This window comes from Passer domesticus, chromosome 1 (genome assembly GCF_036417665.1).
Source record: "Passer domesticus isolate bPasDom1 chromosome 1, bPasDom1.hap1, whole genome shotgun sequence".
NCBI lineage: Eukaryota > Metazoa > Chordata > Aves > Passeriformes > Passeridae > Passer > Passer domesticus.
In genome coordinates, this window is record NC_087474.1 from 144,028,994 (window position 1) to 144,051,304 (window position 22,311).

At 39.2% G+C, this 22,311-nt stretch overlaps 1 long non-coding RNA gene across 1 annotated transcript; it reads right to left on the minus strand.

Moving 5' to 3' along the window:
• Positions 1–16,156: 16,156 nt before the first annotated feature.
• On the minus strand, positions 16,157–21,736 carry LOC135289826 (uncharacterized). Its single transcript, XR_010352566.1, has 3 exons — positions 21,519–21,736; positions 20,296–20,388; positions 16,157–19,710 (listed from the first exon to the last, which is right to left on the minus strand). It is a non-coding gene; the product is annotated as an uncharacterized LOC135289826 (long non-coding RNA).
• Between the last annotated feature and the right edge of the window lie 575 nt (positions 21,737–22,311).

Here is a 22,311-nt window from a genome sequence, read left to right on the forward strand (position 1 = left end):
CTTCAGTATCTAATGTAATAGACTGGTTGGCCTGTATGAATGGGAGAAGGGGCAGTGGAAGTATGGAAAATAAACTCATGAATATAAAAATATGATGTCTCCTGCTTCTTTGTCTATGCTTCAAATTTAGATTTTCTCACACAAGTGTGTTACTGACACCACTATGGAGAGCCTCTTGGGTAATTGTAGAGATGGAGAACATTGTCTTGGATGTGGTAGTACCTCCTTTACCTCAGCTGGGAATTTGAGTCACAGCCAAGAAAAGGACAACACCTGAGGCCTTTGATTATTCTCAGGTGGAGGTCTCCCAGCCTATTTGCCATAGCTATTCAATCAGTTGCAAATGAATTTAATAATTAGTTATATTTAAATAATTATATTTTACTAATTATATTTTTAATAATTATAATTAATTAGAGCCAGAAAGAGTTACCTGTCTGAACAACTCAACATTAATTTCCAAAATTATTTTCCAAGCTATTTATTGTCTTGAAGAAGATTAAAAATTAAGGGTCATATTCTTTCTGTAAGTAGAGAATGGAACAAATTTGTCCCATTATCTGACAACTTTTCACAGGGATGCTCACGGTCTCCTAATGGGTTGTTAGTGGAATTTGAGTCAATTTACATCTTCTGTGCTAATGTTTATTGATGCATTTTTTCAGCATTTTTTCTGAATACTCGAAATCTTCATACACATAAATGAAAGGAGAGAATTTCTTTTGCCATTTTCTGAATCTGTGGCATACACAAATGAGACATGATATTTATTAATTGCTCAGCTTTACATGTATTCAGCACATCTTAGAGAAAAGCAATTATAATTAATTCTTTCATAAAATTGATAACTTTAGTATGGTAATTCTATGAGTAATAGCAAGCTCTGAAGCAAATAACCAACATTTGTAATCTCAAAGCCCATTATCATCAGGTGAATTATCTCTTTAACCACCTTTGGTCCAAGAGGATCTATTATGTTGCTAGTGATCTTCTTTGTCATTATACAAAGCAATTTAATTAAGTTCATAATAAATTCCACCTCTCTTCCCTTGCACAGTTTATGTGAAAAATGCAATTAATTTATTTTTACAATATAGACCCTTTAATAAAGACAAATGTGTAAAATAAAATGTCTTTCACCATTGTTTTGCAACCCTCATAATTAGTTTTTATTACAGGCTAATGCATTTGTTATAGAGAGATCAAAAATTAGTGAATTTCTCAAAAACTCCATAAGCCTCTAACCTAACACTGTATTTACTTGTAAAAGCAAAAAAAAAAAAAAAAAAAAGAAAAGACTGACTTCAATGTTCAGTTCTAAGCATGTTTTCTAATATTGCTCCAGGTGCAATGGAAAGTTATAATTTCATAGCCTGACATGTTGTTCTCTTCTACAGTCAGCACAGGCTGAAAAATCAGAGAATAGATTCTTCTTACTGTCAAACCTGTGTGTGTGTGCACAGCTGTGCAAAATTACTGTCATGCTCCTTTTTCACAGGTGATGAAGCAAATAATCCATATACTAAAATTGGTCCTTGAATGATCCTAATAAAAGAAAGGAGTCAGGCACAAATCTTCTATAATGTATCAAGCTAAATTTCATTAATTGAGCTATAGTGATGAGCTCTATGCTTATTTTTATTATAGATGCAAATTCAAAATTCTTTGAATTACATCACCCTTCTGCCAGACTAGAAAAGTTCAATCTGTAATTCAGCTGATTCATTTGAACACTTGTTTCAATTGCCTTTTTAATGGAATATTTTGCTTGCATTTTCCTTGAATAAATTCAGATACTTTAGAATCTCTGCATTAAATTTAACCTTTCTGAAGAGTAAGGATAATTTATGCTTAAACACGCATGCTGTTTTATTTACTTCATGTCTCTAGAGATTTAAAATCTAATAATAATCTTGAGTGTCTATTTTGATACTTATAAAATTTGATAAATATAACCAGTGATTCAGTGTATCCCAGATGATACAATTTGTCGTGAGCCTTTCCATGCAGAAGGTGAACTAACACATCAACCATCTACTGTACATCTGTAGCTTTCCAGCAATTGGCTTTGGAATTGGTTGCTTCTCTCAAATGAATGAAGAAGAGCCTTTCAATCTACAAAGAGTAAGCTTTCTTAAATTACTTCATACTTCTTAGGAGATAAGAGGGCACATGGAAAATTACTGTGGAAAAAATGCTGTATGGTTTCTTATTCTGTGCACTCAAACTCCAAGCGTGGAATCGATGGTAGAGTTAAACAGTATCACAGCCTTCCCTGTGGACTGTTGACTGTGAAAATTACTGTGAATTATTAGGAGAATTTAAAGCAAATAAGCATGGCAGATCAGATGGAGCACCTTTTCCTTCTTAATTCCTAGCCTAGATATTGCTAGAAGCAATTTTTTCTGAACTGATTCTGAGAATCACAAGTTTTATCAATTAAACTGGAGATGGAATGAACTCATTTTATGTAATTTCAATGTAGGTAAAAATAATGTACAAATAATGTACCTTTCCTTAGCTCTTCTGAATACAAAGTTTATTTGTGGCTTTGCGACAAAACTGAAAATAATAAAGAATTGAGAGAATATTTTATTTCACAGATGTCAGCTATATTTAGGTATCCATTCCTTACAGCATCCAGAACCAAAAACCTGATTATAGAGAAACTCCATATGAACTCTTTATATGAGTCAGCTAATTCCAGTAAATTTCAAAGGAGACCATGTGTATCTATATTGGAGTAAAAGCTGGCATTCAATGTCATGTATTTTATTTATGCTGACTTAAGCAGGGCTAACTGGAGTGCAGCAGAATGTGAGTGTGGCTCTGAGAAGCACATGGCTGTGGGCATCCTTGACATAGGGAACTTAAAATAAAAATGGGAAATTCAGCTTTCATTTTCCTGTGAAGACAGCACAGAAAAGGAAGCCTGGCTATTCCTGTGTGCAAGTTTATGACAGCAAAAACTAGGACACCTGTCTGGGGTGGCGCTGCCTACATTTTATTCAAGATCATAGGCTCTTCCCGTAAAAATTTGTTGCTATTCCTTTCCACCCTGTAGCACATTTATTACTTAACATCAAGGAATAAAGTAACAGTAATGAGCTCTAGTGTACACCCTCAACAGATCAAGTCAGAGAGAGCACCATGTACGTGCTGCTCTTCTGAAGTGCATGCTGAGCACCACGAAGAGCTCAGAATCAAACACAAAATGATGTGCTCTGCTTGTGAGCCCACGCCTCCGAAGGAGAATGTGCTGCCTTGGCACTTAGGCAAAGTTGGGCCTCATGAGTTGAGCACAGTTAACGTTCCCACTTACACATTTTGAGGTCCTGATATATTTTGGATTTAACTCTTTGATGTTAAATATCAAGATTTTATAAAAAGAAAAGGATAAGAAAAATTTTACATCAAATAAAATAGTTATATAGACTAGACCAGACTAGGCCAGACTAAAGTTGTTCAGCTGAAGGGCATCTACAACAGTAATTTATCCAATTGCCTGACAACTTCAGAGCTGACAAAATGCTAAAGGATATTAAAGGTCTTGTCCAAATGCCTCTTGAGCATTGACAGGTATCACAACATCTCTAGGAACCCTGTTTCAGTGTCTGAATACCCTCTTGACAAAGAAATATTTTCTTTATACACTTCAAAACTAAGGAAAATTTTCACCCATTTTTTTATGTCAGACCTTTCCAATAAAATTATCACTTCTGGAAAAATAATAGAAATCCTTAAAATACATAAATATATGTATGTGGGATCTGCAATCAAATTAATAACTGTTGTTTGTCTGTCAGACACTGTATAGTTATACTGGATTGTACAAGATATCTGGGCTGTTTTTCACCATCTCAAAATGCTGCCTATGTTGATAAAGACTACTAAAATCAGCTAGCATGAAATGATCTCTAAAGGGTAAAAGGTGTCAAAAGTAATATTTTAAGGATTATTGTAACAGAGATTAAGATTTATGTGTTACTTTTTGAGATGAAACATGCTGATTTCTTGATTGCTGATTTATTTTGAGCTATGAACATGAAGAATTTCCAAAATTAGTTCCCTCCCACAAGCATTATTTTCTTAATCGTTTTAGTGCTGCTGCCTGGAACAAGTCCTGCTGATTTGATTCAGGAAAGCAAGCAGAGCTGCAACCAGCAGTGCCAGTACAATAGGAACAATAAATTGCCTTCACAATTTAAACAAGAAAATACTTGCCTTTTGAGAAGAGATGAGATAACACAGCAACAGCTGTGTTCTTCTTAGAGAACCCTGTCTTGGACACACTGGTAAAATATATTTTCCTTTTTGATCTGGATCCAAAAAATAAAGCTGTTTAAATACACTTAACATGCGGCTGTTGCACCCTTTCCAAACAGAAAACAAAGAGACATGCACTAAGTCCTTATTTGCTGAACTGCACCTTTGTTCTTAGGCAGAATGCTAATGGAAAGCCTGCTACTTACACTGCTCCTGCTACTTTGGAAAGCAATGATTTGATCTGACAAAGAGCTTCTAGCAAAAAATATGCTGTTAATAAAATCAGAACTGCTGTGCTGCACCCGTTCAGAGTGAATGTGGGCAGAAACCAGCAGCAGTTCAGGGCATGAATAAGTGAAGCTGAAGGATATAAAAGCCTTGGCCATGGTAGTGCATGGTAGTGTTTGTTGCCCTTCCAAGAAATTCTTGTGCAAGCATATTCAAGTAATGAAAATAAGATTTGATTGTTGACTAATTCTATCAATTTCTTAACATGCTTCTATCAACTCCATTGAGGCTGTCTCAAAGACAGTGTGAATCAGACATGTCAGTCCTTTCCTGGAGTACTATACCCCCCTTGTGAAGAACACAGATTGTTTAAAATGAAAAAGAGGTAAAAGCAGGTGTAAGGAGATGATGTGAATCAAGGAAAATACAATGTAAAATTAGGAACATTTTTTTCCTTTTTCTTTTATTCATTAAGTCCATGCTAGTATTTGAGTAATTTAATTCTATGAGGCATAAATCAGTGAATTCTGGTTTGGACAGTGCCATCTGTCCCATGGCAAGTGTCACAGCTGGGATTGGGAAAAAATATCCATACTTTTAATGAATTTACTCCCATGCTTTGAAGATTGTAAGTAGAAAGAAAGTTGATTACATTGACATTCAGCTTTTTCACTCATTAGTAAATATTCACAAACTCGTAAGTAATGGGTAAAAAGATATGAAAAGGAGCAGTTAAATCATAGGATAGCAGTGGATTTAATTGCTATCCTACTCTCTAGAGACACTTATCTACCCCCAGTTGCTTGGGGATTTTCCATGTCTACAGTCTAGGTAGCCCTTTCTGTTTTGAGGGATTTCCATCTTGTTTTCTTTGTCTCAGGAGTGCTTTCCTACACTGCTTATGTGTGTGACTGCTTTATTGCCCTTTTTTTATATGAGTCGCATTCATGTCCTTCTTTTCTGGCCACTTGCCAGCCAGAGAACAGCTTCTCATATCCCATTTATCTTCCTAATAAGTCTCTTCTTGAAATTCCTAGGGTCCCCATATAAATGAGTCACAATCCCCCTGTGGAAGTAGCTGCTGTCTTAAGTGCTTCATTGACTCAGGTGTTTGATCTCGTCTTTCTCACATCTCTTTGAAATACTTTATTAATTCCAGAGGGAAAAGAATATCACCTGAAATCCAGGTTTCTTCTTCAGTTCAGCCTTGATGTTGTCCTGTTTTCAAGAAGGAGCATGGAATCTCTTGAAGTGCACTGTTAAAACCAGCTAATTGCTGACACTTGATCACAAGAACCCTTCCACAACGTAAATATGATTATTTAGTTTAAACCTACATTAGATTTTGAAAAATCACAGGGAAAAATCATGGCAGTGGGTGCCTGCACTTACGCTGGAGAAAGCTAGTTTATTCTAGTGACATTGATATCAAAAGGGGTCTGTTTTGGAAAGGGATTAGCACTGTTTTAATCTCTTTAATATTCATAGAATCATAGAATGGTTTGGTTTGGAAAGAACCTTGAAAGATCATCTAGTCCACCCCGTGTGAGGCAATATCATATCAAGATGTTTATATACGAATTAATATTCTGCCAGAGTATTTTTTTTTTTTTAACCAGTGCCAAAAAGGTTTCCCTGGTGACGCCGCGGGGCAGAGCGGCCGCGGCCGCACTCCGTCTCCAGCACCGCGGACAGCGCCCGGCGGAGCGCGCCCGGCCCGCGCCCGGCGCCCCTTCCGCGGGGCAGCGCGGGGCCAGAGCGCTCGGGAGCGAGCATGAGGTATGCCTGCCACGGCCATTAGCCTTAATGGATGCAAACCAGACTGCAGTCTTACGGGAACCGAGCGTACGCAAGGAGCATGATTGATGATAATGGGAAATAGACTCACCCTCGGACATCCTGAATAGAAGAGCTGAGTGATTTGCACCTCTCTGAATGTAACGTCGAGAGGGCTTTGAACAGCAGAAGACACATAACGTAGCAAAGTGCATTGTATATACGCTGAGGTCCACTCAGTGTTACATTAGATCAATTTTATCTGTGGCAAAACCTGAGTATTTCACTTAGATGAGTCAGAGAATGTGCTTCAAAAAACTTGTGCTCCAGGGTAGATGATGTGAATTGCAGAAATGAAAAGGTATAAGCAAAATATTATTTACATCTTATGTTGTTTAAAGGGTTGAGTCTATATAACAAATGCCAGCAGCTCTGATGGCAAATAACACAATTCAACAGAGCCAACAAAATAACATGTAAGCTGATCAGATAGTCTTTCTAAAGTTTCTTGGATGATTCCAGTGCTGCTCTGTTGCTTTGCAGATGGGTAGAAGGACTGCTGTTTTCTCAAAAAGCTCTGCTTTTTTTGCACATGAACCTCTGGCTGTGGAGCACATCCATGAGAAAATCTCCTGATTTTCCTGCTTGCTAGATTTTGGCTCTTGATGAAAGATCAGAGCTCATTTCTGTCATATAGTGCATGCAGAGTAATTTGAGCCCTTTCATCTGAACTCAAGTATTATTCAGGCAAAACTTAAAACAAAAAGGCAAATATTAAAATTCCATGCAGGCAAGATAGTTCAGTGGAAAGAAAAAGTGATTTTTTTTCAGTGTAAAAACCTGAATACATAGTAGTCCTGGTTAAGAATAAATGGTCTTGATTATTTCTGCTTAAAGCAGTACTTGATATTATTGTTGAAGTATTCACATGCACATTAAATTGGTTTTTTATAGATAGGGTTGTAGCTGCTTCTCTAATCTTGAAATACTAAATGGCTTTCAAAAAAGCAGACATACTTCTGAGCAAGTGCAGCCTGTCAAGTTCTGTGCATAAAAAGAAATCATCCTATGACCTGCTTTTCTGTTCAATGTGTTAGCTAAAATGTTTTTAGCACAACAAGAGAGATGGCTCCTTGGCTCCTTGCCATATGCACCTTTTTCATACCTGGAGTCATCAGCTTCTTGAGTCTCCTCCCTTTCTTCCTCACTGTAGCCCTAGAACACAAAATACTCAATAAATGTACATTTGCTTGTACATTAATTATAATGGTTTTCACGTCCCAATGTTAAATTGAATGCATATATGAAGTTCTCAAAAACGGGTGGATAAGATATCCTGTCTGTAGGCTTTTGGGCAGAAATGAGATAATTCACAGTAGTATTTTTAGAGGTGCATGTGTTTAAAGATTGTAGTTTTTTTCCCTTGAGCTTCACACAGTCCTAGGATGCACTGACACAGATATTCTTAATCACAGCAGTGATCTTTCACAGACCGTGATCTAAGCACAAGCTGAACAACAATCAGTTTGTCCTGTAGTGTTTGTGACAGACAGCGAAGGTACGAGGAGCAGTGCAGATGCACCCCACCAGAACTCCTGTTGCAGCTGTGGAGATAGCAGAGTGAGCCGTGCAGCAGCCGTGCCATCTCCATGGTAACGGAGCGGCAGGGATGAGGGCTCGGTATTGAGCAGGCACTCTTCCTATTGCTATGCAGCCTCTTGCCTCAGGAATTCTTCTGTGCTGTCTCCAAACAGAACCTTGCTTTTTCCCTCAACCATCTGGAAATACAGAGATTGCAGAGCAGTCCTGTACTGCTAGACAACACTGAATAAATAAAGGCAAATTTTATCTCAGAATGCGAAGCCACCACAAATGTAAAAGCCATAAATCTACCTTTTGAAGAGACTGTGGAATGAATTCTGAATTTATTATTATTGAATAAAGAGTTAGGTGACATTGCATACTTTTAGATTCCTTCTGTTCCCTCCCCACTCAGGAAGCTCAGCTGTAAATTTTCCTGTTGCTCAGTGAAAGGACGTGGATTAGACAGTATTCACAGCTACCTCTGTGAATCATTTGGAAAAATCTGTTGTTTTTTCATCAGAGAGGAAAGCAGAAATGGGTTCAAATTAAATTACCTAAAAATATCAATGGGGAAAAGGTATTTTCTAAACAATATTTTAAAAGCCTCCAGTGGTTTGGAACCCGGTTATTGGTGGGTACATCTGTGTAGCTCCTTGACAGCAGACTGAGCCTGCTCTATGCACACACCAGATTTGTCCACTTTTCTCCAAGCCAAGCAGTACCCAGATAACTAGTAGTGTGTAGGTATACTATGATGTACCTCTTAATGTTTTATAGCACAGACTTACCATCATGCTCACCACGACTTCTGGGGTGCGGACAATGCGAGCTCAGCATTACCATGGACAGTTGAGCTGGTATACCACAAAGAGTTTCATACATTCTGTTCCATGATTAGTGCAGTAAATTTGTATGCAGGCACCACATTTCACATAACACATGCCTGAGATTCAAGTTTGCCCACACCAAGGGCTGAACATAATGCAAAACCCCACAACTCGAGCTATGACCTTTATCTTTGCTTATGTTTCTGAATATAATGATTATATTTAGAATATAAGGAAGTGTGACTCGTTCATTTCCACATTTTTTCCAGATTTTGTCCTTCTATTGGCACCTTTCTCATTTCTTTCCCCCAGCAAATTAATCTCTTTTCTCTCTCTGTGTACTGTAAGGTTTTCATTATTTTACTATTTTCATTTCTTCTTTTTCTGGGATTTTCTACTATGTCTGTATAGAGAATGCTGGCATGGCCAATGGGCAGAAGGATTGGAATCCCTAAGGCAGGAAAATGTAATCTGATTTGCATAGTATTTTTCTGTAATGGTGAATCTTCCACTGAAGCATCAAAAAGAGGATTTATACATGGTCAAGGATTTAACCCATAGTTCCTAGATATGATGGTGATAAATATGCCAGAAATTCACCCCCAAAGACATTATTGCTAATATACATGGAAAATTAAGTATGTAGAGCTGCCTGTACTTGTTTCTTCTAATGACTAGATTCTGAGTATTTTCATGGCTTTAAATGAAATGTTTTAATTACATTTCTTTTTTAAACTGTGTGTATTTTTTTTTTTATGAACGTACCAAGTGGTGACACATGAAACTGCATGTCTTAAGAAGTGAGGAGAATAAAGAAAAGGTTTCTGAGATGCTGTTTTTGAAACTAACATTTACTGACAAGTTTGTTACACTACCCAGCAGTGCTGACCTTATTATGCCAGTCTCATCTTCAGGAAGCCTCCATGCAGCAATGGGAAAAGAGGGTAGCCTATTTTTATAAAATACAAAATGTTCACAATGCTCACTCAAGCAAACACATCTTGTGATGACTTTAAAGGAATAATAATAATAATATTAATAATAATAGGGTAGTTTTTTCTTGTAAGAGAATATCTCCTACTATTCAAAGCACTGTGCTGGATTATAACCAGGAGATATAGGCAGCAATTTTGCCTGAGAATTCAATGAATAAGGCATTTGAGAATAAATCTCTAAGCCAGATGTTATTAGCAGTGGTATGTTTGTTTATGTGCCAAGGCTTTGGGAGCAGGGGGGCTGAAGGGGTGGCTTCTGTGAGAAGATACCAGAAGCTTCCCCCATGTCAGACTGACACAGTTCCAGACAGCTCCAAAACAGCCACTGGCCAGACCTGAGCCCTTTAAGCTTTGTTGATAGCACCTCTGTGATAACGTGTTTAAGAAAGGTTAAAAAGTGCTGCACAGCTGTTGTGAGAGACGAGTGAGAAAAAGTGAGAAAAACAGGTCAGTGAAGAAGGAGGGGGAGGATGGGCCCCAGGCACTTGCAGCCCATGGAAAAGACTGTGGTGCTGCATGTTGTCCCCCTGCAGCTCAGGGAGGACCCTGCACGAGAGGAGGGGGATGTGCCTTGAGGGCAGCCCTGGCCCATGGAAACCCTACAGTGGAGCAGGTTCCTGGCAGGAGCTGTGGCCTGTGGGAGAGGATCCATGCAGGAGAAGGCATCACTGGCAGGATGTGTGGAGTGCCCACCCAGGAGCAGTTTGTTCTCAAAGAACTGTTCTCCGTGGGAAGGATCAACACTGGAGAAGTTTCTGAAGGACTGTTTCCTGTAGGATGTGCCCCATGATGGAGCAGTGCAAATGATGGAGAGGAAGGAGCAGCAGAGACAAAGTTATGAGCTGTGAACTGTCTTCAACCTGCATGCCCCAACAACCTGATCTACTTGGGGCAGAGAAAGTAAAAGAGTCAGGAGTGAAGCTAAGGCTGGGAAGAAAGGATGGTGGAGGGGAAGGTGTTTTTAATTTTGTTTTTATATTTCTCACTTTCCTACTGTTATTAACTGACAAGAAATAAAATTATTTTTACTGAAGTCATGTCTCTTTTGCCCAGGATGCTAGTTTGTGAATCGTCTCCCTGTCCTTAGCTCAGTTTATGAGCTTTCATTGTTTCTTCTCCCTGCATCCTGCTGAGGAGAGAGTCATGGAATGACTTGCTGGGTATCTGGTGACCAGCCAAGGTCACCAGGGTGCTTCAATTTGAACAAACACATTTCACACTAGAAAGTTCCGTTTACCTCTTTTTGGGGGTTAACATTTTTAATGAGCTTTAAAAAAGTAACAGGTATTCATAGGTTGCAGAGGCTTTTTGTTCTTTGGAATACCTTTGGTCTAGCTCTCACCATCTGCATGTCTTTTCATGCCCCACTGAAAAGGGGTTCACATTCTCAAGCTGTGTACCACAAGTTTTAGCCCTGTCTCAGAAACTCAGAAATGAGATGACAGGGGAATTGGAAATAGATGATCTTCAAGGTTCCTTCCAAGGAAAACCATTCTATGATTCTATGATACATTTAGCTGTTGCCCAAGGCTTCTCCTTCTGCAACAGGTTCACAGAAAAACTGATCAATGATAAACATGTATCCATTCCCTGGAAGCTGAGGAGCTGGCTTCAGACCAGAACATGGAATTCAAACTTCATCAGTAGTGCAAAAAGAGGATGGTTTTATTCTGAAGGGCAGAGGAAAGACATCCATTCTCTTCCTCCTTAACTCCTCTGTATCGTGATATTGCAGCCTTGTTTAAGGGAGTTAGTAGTAATTCAGAATAATTTAATAATTTTGTATGAATACTCCCACGAGGCAACAATAAACCAGATAGTGATTGGAAGTTTGACTTACAGAATAATACAAGAACTAGCTGTTTCTTTATAAACCAGTTTAACTCCTACCTGCAGACAGATTAGGATGATATGTTGTAACAGGTGATATGGAGTTATTTGAGTTTTACCACATATGGCAACAGGACTGTCAGAAAAATTGTAATTATTAGCATACATCCTGCCAGTGAATGAACAGGCAGAAACTGAGCAATTCTGGACAGTTTGGTGCAATATTTTTAGTTAGAAGCATTATACCTGTGACTGCCTAATTCAGTCCCTAGTGAAGATCAGTGCTGGATTCTTCACTGACATTGTCTCAACCATTTCCAGATTACTTCTATTTTTCACATTTTTCTGCTGTCTCTGCAGCTCTGATGTAGTCCCATGATCCACTCAATGGATCTGAAGCTCCCAAAGCCTGGGAAGCTCAAGCTGGTACCTACCACCACAGAATTAGTGGCAATGGGCTTTACAAACTCATCCAAGAAGTTTCAGCTGAGTGCTGACTTCCCATAGAAAATCACACCAAGTTTAAAACATTTGTCTCTTGTTTTCAAACTACTAAAACACTTGGGTTCAAAGAGTCTAAAAAGCAATTTAATTTTCTAGGTTGAGCACAATGACTGAAGATAAAGGACCAAGCAAGTGAAGCAAGTTAATCACCTATGCTTAATATACTACCAGAAGAGCTTGTATTATGACAGAGAGAAAAAGGATAAAAAATACTGATGCACTTGTTGCAGTCTGGCTTTCTGAAACCCTGAGTCCAGTCCAGCCGGGGGGAAAGTGGCAAAAATAGAGGGATGGGAACGATGGACTTGCCCTAAAAATAAAGTACTTTAATAGCAAAATAACAAACATAGAAACCGCATGATCTGAGGGGCAATATCTAAAGATCAGGGAGCATATATATAGGGGTATTCTGAGGGCAGGGCTCCAATCACAAACGTGAACTTTGGACAGGACCTTATATGTGACAGGTCCTGAACCAACTGAGAGCAAGAAACAGAAACATGACCTATTATAGAATAACTCCACTAACATACTAACTCCCATGACCACACTCTTCTCACCATAACCTGAGCAGATATCTCCCTTTCAGTATCCCACTTTCCATGGTCTCATGTTGATGCCTCCTGTATATGCCACTGAGGCTAAACCACCATTCATCCCACACACTTACTGATAATCTCAGTGGAGGTGACATAAACAACCGCCTTTTGTCACCAAAGCGGATCACTTGTTTGGATAAGTGAACCATACTTGTGAGAAGCTTCCCCAGTAATGGCTTATCTTATACTTCAGTGGAAGAGCAAGGATTTCAGTTTCCACAGCTGTCAGTCTGATATGTGTTTCGATGTCTCATACCTCCTGACAGTAGTAGCCATAAAAAGCTTTCATGTTGCAGTTTGACTCAGATCAAAATGATGTTACTGACAACGAATGAGATCTTTACAATATAACCTTCTGCTCTGTGAGCTCATTTCATTTGAAAGGGAATAATAGAATTGTTGAATTTGTAAAATACCTGTAAGATCATCAAGTCCAGCCAGTTACCCAGCACTGCCAAGTCCACCACTAAACCATGATCCTATGTGCCACACGTCTGTTAATTATCTCCAGGGATGGTGACTCAACCACTTCCTTGGGCAGTCTGTTCCAATGCTTTACAATGCTTCCAGGGAAGAAATGTTTCCTAATATCAAACCTAAACTTCCCTGGACACAATTTGAGGTAATTTCCTCTTGTCGTATCACTTGTTATTTTGTAGAAGAGACCAAATCCCAACTTACTGGAAGCTCCTTTCAGGGAGTTGTAGAGAGTGATAACGTCCCCCTGAGCCTCATTTTCTCCAGCCTAAATACCCCCAGCTCCCTTAGCTGCTCCTATCAGTTTCCAATTGTCAGTCTCAGCATCAGAGCAGATTTATACTGTTTACACACTAAAGAAAAAAAAGAAAACCCTATTTTCTGGAGACTTCAATCACTTGCTGTTAAGAAAGCTGGGAATCTTCTTGTTACCAAATTTAGAAGTTGTGCACTTCTTTGAATCAGTCAAAGTGAACTTTGGTGCTACTGTAACCAAACATTTAAAATCAGATAAATGAGAGATAAAATGTTCTAAATTCCCATAAAGAACAAACTGAAAACAATATGTGAAAATATTAAGAGTTTAATGAAGGTGCATGCATACAAAGATGGTAGGTATTTACTGTAAAGTTAAGAACCAAAGTAATGAGAAAAAAGGTCTTCCTTTCTTCAATGAAATATTGAGTTTACTTAACTTTTTACTTTCCCAGTCCCTTTAGAATTAAGGGAAATGTGGTGTATGTTTTCCTCTGATGCCAAATAGTGCTGTGAAGTCCTAGTGAGACTTGGTGAGTATTGTCCAGAAATAAATTTCCCCTCATATTTTATAAGTAGATTAGAAAAATACAAAGCTGAATAAATGTACTTTTTGCCAGGCAGGTGGATGGATACACCTTACTCCAAGTTACAGTCTGTTTGAAAGAAATATTGCTTAGCTTATCTATAATTTATCATGACTAGTCTGGATTCCTGTGCTTTTTATATGAAGTGATGGTGATGGCATGCTAGGAGTATGTTACTAAACTTCAAAGAAACCAGGCAAACAGAGAAAAGCAAGTGAGAAAAGTTGAACACTGATCAGACTTTCTACCTGTCAGCAGTTGCATTTTAGATCAAAGATGTTATTTATGTGCAAAAACTGTAGTCCATCTCAGTAATCAAAACCATTTCTAACACCACAGTGAAAACAAAGCCATAGAATTTCCTGCTGTTTTTTCCAGTGTTTCCGTAGGATTTCATCATCCCTTCTCCACTGACAGGAAACAGGAACCCTTCAAGTGTTTTCTTTTCATCTTCTCATCATCCTCCAAAGTGTCTAGGTTCTGTGAAGAAAATCTCTAGGTCCACCCTCATGCAACCTCTATTGTATTCATAACTGAAAAATAAAAAAATCTTAGGTGTGTGGATAGTATCGCTCTTTCTTCTCAATAAACCCTTTTGTTCAGGTGCTGTGTAACACAGAGACCTCTGAACCTGATAACTCTTGATGTGGGTTCTGCTGTGTAAGCTGATCTGAAGATAACTTCACTCAGAGAATCTTCTTACTGACTCTTCTGAGCTGGTTTTGTCTGCAGCAAATTTGTTTCAGCAGCACTTCTGTTTTTACTTGTAAGCATATCACTTCTGTATATTGTCTGCAATTTTATTAATTGCATGATATTATATTCTATTATATCTATAATATATTATAGATATTATAATGATATATCCCAGATATTTTGCCTTTAGACTAAAGTGTATTTAAAAATATTTGACAGCATTTATTTTAAATTATAATGTGGTGGCCATTCTTGATATAGGGTTGTTCTGAATTGAGTGCTGAGTTCTTCTGTTCTTACATTCACAGTTAATATGAGAAAAGTAGGGCAGCAGTTATCAGACCATAAATTTATCTATAAATTCCTACCCCAACCCTCACCCTGTAATCTAAAAAGTCTTAATGGAAGACAGAAGTAGCTGATAGTAAGAAAAGGTCACAATCACTAAATCACATTCCATTTGTTCAGGCAGTCTGGCTTTCCTCAAGCTTTTCGTAGGGGCTGCTTTTCAGTAGAGACTGTATTTTCATGCACTGTGATGCACTTAGGAACATCAGAACTCAGTACCTCACTTTAATTTTCTCACTGAAATTAAGCATTTGCTAAATGCTCCTTTGCTGCTGCAGAAAATTATAATAAATTCATGACTACAGGCAGATCATGAGAGCTGTTCAAAGCAACGTTGACTTTCCAGTCTATCTCTTTTATTTGGCTGTGAGGTTATTATAGACTACTTATGCCTTGCTAAAGGCACTTATACAGGTTTTCAGCTATCCGATGACCCATTCATCTCATAATAGAGAGCCATCAGGCTTTTCAAGTGTGAGGTACCCTTGATATATCTGTGCTGGCTGCTCCCAGTCAAATTTTTGTGCCTGGAAATGTCCTCCAGGAAAGTTTTCCTCCCAATTTTCCTGTGGACAGATATTAAGCCAACAGGATGCTTCTTTTCTTGCCCTTTGAAGATGGGTGCTACATTTGCCTTTATTACAATCACTGGGGATTTCACCTAACTTCTGTGTCCTTACAATGATGACTTAGACTGGCCTTACAACAGCAAATGGCAGATCTGGTACCCAGAAACACTTCTCATCTAGTTCTATAGGCTTGTTTACACCCACTTTTCTTAAGTGATCTCTAATTTTGTTCAAAAAGTCAGAGACAGCTGCATAGTGGGAAAGTATCTTCGCAGTTGATCTTAATATGGGAACATTTACGCCATTTTCATTATATTTGGAAGTTATAAAAGCACCTATAAATCCAAACTAGCTTAATGAAGGATTGAAAGGAGGTAAATTGGGCTATAATAATACTGCTCCACAATCTTTAATTTAAATCAGACTACATTTAGTCTGGTATGGATTTCCTCTTACATAAATGTCAGGGTTTTGGCATTTTGGGGTTTATTTGTTTGCTTGTCTTCTTGTTTTTTTTAATTTATTTTTTTTTTAGTTTTTGTTTGTTTGTTTGTTTTGTTTTGTTTTGTTTTTTTTTTTGTTTTATTAGTTTGTTAGTTTGTTTTGTTTTTTTTTTTTTTTAATTTGAATCTTTCTGGCAGAATTATTTAGACAAAACAACAATGCCTGACAGAGTTGCTCAGTAAATGTCATGCATTAAATCTGATCTGAAAAGAAGTGTCTTTCAATACATAAGATAACAGGGGTTTTTGAATGTTCACTCTTTGTAAGGCATTTATTTTCTTAGCACACATCTGAATGCAATGAATAAAAATTGAAGAAATTTTCATTAATTCCAGCATAAAACTGGATGCCATGCTTCAGGAGGCAGCATTCTAAACACATACTGTGTTTGTCAGATTGAACTTGTTAATGTATGGTGGTATGAATATAAATCCACATGGGACAGGACCATTCTGGTTTGCATGAATGAATTATCACTTCTATTGTGTAAGGAAATTCAATCTTAACTAAATAATTTCCTTGCAGAGATTTTTTGGTGAGCTGTTTGTTTGTTCATTTGTTTTTTACATTGGAGATTATTGGATTATACATTGTACTGTTGGATTCAAGCACAGCACTGCCATCTGGTCAAGGGAGGTGATTGTCCCTCTGGCGTGTCCCCACCTTGAGTGCTGTTTGCAGTTTGGGGCTCCACAGTACAAAGTTTTAGAGAGTGTCCAGAGAAGGGCCACCAAGGTGTTGAAAGTCCCCAAGGGCAAGACTTACAAGCAGTGGCTGAAGTCTCTTAGTTGGCACAGCTTGAAGAAAGGAAGGCTGAAGAGTGATCTTATCACAGCCTGCAACTTCCTCAGGGAATGCAGTGGAGGGAGAGGTGCCAATCTCTCTCTGGTGACCAGCAATAGGACACAAGGAAATGGAGGGAAGCTGTGTCCCGGCAGGTTCAGATTGGACATTAGGAAAAGTTTCTCCCCTAAGGAAGTGGCCAATCACTGGAAGAGCCTACTCAGAGAAGTGGTCATGGCACCAAGCTGGCTGGAGTTCAAGAACTGTCTGGAGGGTGCTCTTAGTCATAGTTTTAAATTTTACCTAGTCCTGAAATGAGCAGGACTTCCAACCCGAAATATTTTATTATTCTGTGTCAGAATGTGTCTAAATAATAAGCAAAATCTAGGCAGACAGATTTCCACAGGATATGCTTATACCCAGTTCCTGGGATCTGGAGAAATTTTGACAATGCCTCCAAGCTCACATATCAGGAGCTCCAGGAAAGCAGAGAACTGGTCCCATGGGGTGTTGAGCTCCTTCAAATCTTTTGGGTGTCTCTGAGATTTGGATGTTATGAGGAACCCTCTGTGACTGACCCTCAGAAGCCACACTGTGGCCCTGAAGGGTTTGAGACCTTACTGTGTGCACCAGGAGAGAGGCTGAAGGTTTGCTGCATTAGATAGGAATTATGGTCCTTCCATTTAAATATCCACTGTTCTCTTCCTTCTTTACTCTGCTGCTCTTCTTCCCCATGATGGCCTTGACTCTGACTACACTGGTGAAGAGCTAAATGGTCTTTCTATAGCTTTTGTCTCCACCGCCTGGCCATAATGACACCTGGAATAATGCAGCCTCATGCAAATCTTGTCTCCAGAGGTAAGCTTTAGCTTAAAATGAAAAGCTGTGTATAACTTTTGCTTATCTGATTGTTTATCATCTGTAAGTGGGTAGCACAGCAGCTGCTCAAATCTGTTCTATTTCTTCTCTTTTCTTTTTTCTTGCTCAAGTCTTGCTGTATTAATGCTAGGGGAAAAGGTGAATTCAGAATTGAATCTCCCTTTCATCGTAGAAGTGAAATCCTGAAAAAAAAACCCTTCTCAATCGCACAGAGAATGTAATTTTCTGATTTATCTTGATTATTCTAGCTTTCTTGAAAGTTCTTATAAGCCAGATCAAACTTCAGGCAAATTCAGAATGATAACTGGAATCTGTCTGGCTTCATGGTTCTTTAGAGACAAGTGATTTGCCTCTCCAAATGAGGGCAAATGCTGACACCCAGAGGCAGGATAATGCAACACTTCACAGTAGCTCATGCAATTTTGAACACTGCACATCAGAAGGAGCTTCAAGAATGGCTTCTGGGGAACCTTTTCACATACTTACAGCTGTAGTTCAGGTTAATACTTGTATAAACCAGCTTTGAGCAGGAGGTCAGACTAGAGACTTCATGAAGTGCCTTTCAGCCTGAATTGCTCTGTGATTCTGTGACTGAACTCACAGAACATTACATGTTAAGAAGAGTGTGGGACTGGGGACTATTTACTTGCAGAAAACTTCATTTAATTAATTAGCTTAGCGTCACTTCGGGACAGAGATAAAGGAAGACCATCGACTTACATCATCACATCATTTTACCTCATTCTGTAGTATGAGGTAAGAGTAATCTACAAAGCTACCCTTTTAGCCTGAAATTCAATCAGTCTGGAAGGCTGTAAAATATGAGAAAATATTAGGTCATAATCCATTAAGACAATTTATTAAAAAAATGCATCTGTCCACAGAAGCAAGGCTAAAAATAAAATATCTAATGACAATTGCTTTTATAAACTAAAACTGCTGTGGGTTTGTTGGTCTGTATAAATATTTCTAAATATTGAACAGTCCTTGCCTTACAGAAAAAAACAAGGGAAGACTGATCTAAGGGACAGCTTCCTATTGTCATAGGGGGCCTTGGACATTGCTCAGAAGTACATATGCCATCACACAACTCATAACTTAGTGTTGCCTTTTCCTAATTTCCAGGTGCCTTATTTTATCATATTAGCAATATTTTCTTCTGATAGACATGCTATCACATAGGATGAGTGTAAATGTTGGAGTTATTAAATTCACTGCAAAGAATTTAGGGATTTTCTCTTCCCTGCCTTTTTCTTACCAGAATGGCAATCTTAAAAGCATTCAACTTATATATTGCTGGTTTCAGTGCACTGTGTGCATGAATCCAGACCCTGAAGACATGAGTTGTACTCAGTCTTTGCCTGCCCTCTAAAGGAAAAGGATTTCTTCAATAACTTTTGCTGACACTGGCCTGTGTGGCTGGTGCAAGCTCCCACTGCTAACAGGTAAGCAAGATGTGTGGATCTGATGCCGAAAGATCTCCAGGGATCTCAAATGTCTCTAGCTGGGAAAAAGCAGACTGGTGTGTGAGATTGCACGCTGCTGGATGTAATAAACTGTTTGTAGAGATATATCTTCTGCTGATGTTAAATACTTCTTGTGGCTGAGCTGGAACCAGCACATGGAGTCGTAGCTGTGGTGTGTTTGAAGAGAGGCAGCCTCTCTGCATGGTTGGGCAGAGTACATTGTACAGTCCCAGCCATCACTCTGATGTCTGGTGTACTTGAAAGTCTCTCCTCTGGAAGTGGGACAGAGCTCTTTGTTGCTGCTCCACCATCTGCCTTTTTGTTCTCCATGACAGCTATGTCCTGTTCCCATATTGGAAATAAGAAATTAAATTTTTTTCCTACTTGCTGTGAAGCCTTGGGTAGACTCTGTTCCTATCATGCACCACAGCTCTTTTCTGTCACTGCTGATCCTTATTCAGTGTTTCCAAGTCTGCCTGTGGGTACTCCTGGTTTCTCCTTGCTAGACATTATCTCTTCTATATCATTTATCATTCCCTTCAGAAAAAAATTACAGAAAGAAAAAATCAGTTATTCTAGACAAGTTTTAATTCTAGTTTGGTACATTCCCATAAAACATATTTCTAATCCAATCTAGTTTTCTGTTGTCAGTCTGAACATCTTCCAACCTGTTGACAGGAACATTTTATTTCAGACTTACCATCAAATACTGGAAATGGATGGAGCACCTGTTACTGTATTCTAACATATAATTATAGAATCATTTAGGTTAGAAAAAACCTTTTAAGATCCCCAGTTCAACCATTAACTTAACACTGCCAAGTTCACCACTAAGCCATGTCACTAAGTACTAAATCTACATGTCTTTTAAATACCTTCACAGATGGTGATTCCACACTTCCCAGGGCAGTGACAAAAGCTCATAAATGTGGGATAGGGAATGACTTGGTGCTTCGCTGCATGTCAGATTTGGACAATGGCTTTAACTAGAGTAGAATAAAACATTTAGGGCCACAAGATGGCAGAAGGGAACAAGGCAAGACTGCAGGGAGGAGATTTACGCAGCTCTAGGTTTTCCACACCTTTCAGCCAAAGAATAGTTATGAACAGTGATTCATTTACCTTCTGGGCCACAATGGGATCTCCATAGCAAACAAAGGAAATGTCTTCAATGATGCTAAAGGGAAGCAGGTGACACTCAGGACACAGTTGACACTGAAAAACCAGCATAATAATAACTCAGAGACTAAAGACGTCAAGGGTCAAGGAACATTCTTGCTTTTACAATGATGGTCTTTAAAAGAAGTATATTTCATAGGTATGAATTTTGGAATATCAAGTAAGAATATGATCATAATAAAAAAACTTTTTCCCCCCAATTTTGTGCTTTTCATTTTTTTCATTATTGTCTCAACTAAATGTACCCATCAGGATGCAATCTCTGTCCTGATGCAGTGTGTGTTTATCACAGGCCATTCCCTTTTCCCTAATTTAATGCAAATAACTATGTCTCCTTAGGTGGCCAAAAAACCTGAGGAATCTTTTCCTGCTCCTGGGCTCTGCCCTGTTTGGGGCAGATAATGCTCCCAACAAAGCTGAGACTTTGCTGCTCTGAGCAGCTCTGGGCACCCTGAGAGCTCACGCCCTGAGGGTGGCTGTCCCTGCCATACACACTGCCACAAGCAGCACTCACCGGGAGCTGCTTAGCTCTGCTAAGTGGCTGTGACTCTTGCTAATAGTCCTGGAAGCAATTAACAAGTCACTTTTGCATCCAGTGGATCTGGCCTCATGATTTACCATTGCTTCTTTGATTGTTTATTTGAGGGAGGGTAGTGATTCTCTGCAGATTTGTCACCTTGCACCATAAGCCGTGTACAAATTACACAAATACACTGTGCCTCAGCAAGGAGCTAAACCAGCCTGGCAGCTCTTCAGGGCACAGGCCCACTGAATTACAAGTGAAAATGAAATAGAGCAGCTTTTAGCCATTGCCCACCATCTGAAGCAGCCCTGCCTGAGGGCCTGTCTTTGTGTCCCCCATGCCCCTGCCCTGTAGAAGTGAGGGAAGTGGGTGTAGTGGTGTCAGGGCTTGTTTTTTAGTTAAAGAGGCATATTTGGGATGGGCTGAAGCCAGGCCATAGGCTTGCAGGTAGGCCCTGTGGCTGGCCAGGGCAAGGCTGTGGTGCTCTGGGGGCTGTAGATCAGCCATTAGAGCCCCAGCTGAAAAGCAGCTGCCATAGGCCAGGCTGGGTTATGGCCAAGCATTCCCTATGGGATGGGGGCTGCCTCAGCTGCTCCAGCTCTGAGCTGGCCCTGAGTCCTGAAGACAGCCCTCCTGTCCTTACCACTGTAACAAAACTTGATATTCCTATTGCTATTTTAGTCCTATTGTTTCTTGGTTGGGATTGCTGCCTCCTGGCTTTCAGGTAGCACTTTAAGCTTTTGATTTTAACTAGTAAGTCCTAAATAGTCAGTTGATGACAGTTTGAGGGATGAACTGTATTGACACATGTAGTCTGGCTGGGAAAATGGATCCCACCTTCACATATGGAGGCTTCACACTTGTTTCCAGGCAGAGTGTAAGTTAGAGTAGTCTTTTATTTCCCAGCAGAATGATCAAAGCTCCAGGCTGGAGAGATCCCTTTGGCTTATCTAATTGGGCTGATCTGCTCTCTGTAAATAATTACATACTTTTTTTACCCTTGGCTCTGTAGCACTTTCCTGTTGCCCATTTTGTATCTTCACTGAGTGAGAGACTGGACTGTCACCGGTTAATTGCTCAAACAATCGACCACTTAATCGCCCATCACCAGAGGCTACAGTTGAATGTTGAGCAAGATAAGGGAACAGGCTGATAAGAGGCAAATTCAATGAAGCTGGATAGTGCTTTTTATCATGACAAGGTCCTTATACAAGTGGCTCAGCCATGAAATCTCACCTCTGGAAAAGTATTGGCACATTCACATGTAGTCTGACAGTATTCATCTCTGCTGATGGGCCATAATGGTCCAGAACTGACTGCACTTCGCTGATGTAAGAGGCGTCTTAGAAGATGTCAAAGACTCCCAAAGTGTCCCATGATCCAAAGTATTACAGCATCCAGTAGAAAACTTCCTGTCCTAGAATGTCAGAACCCAA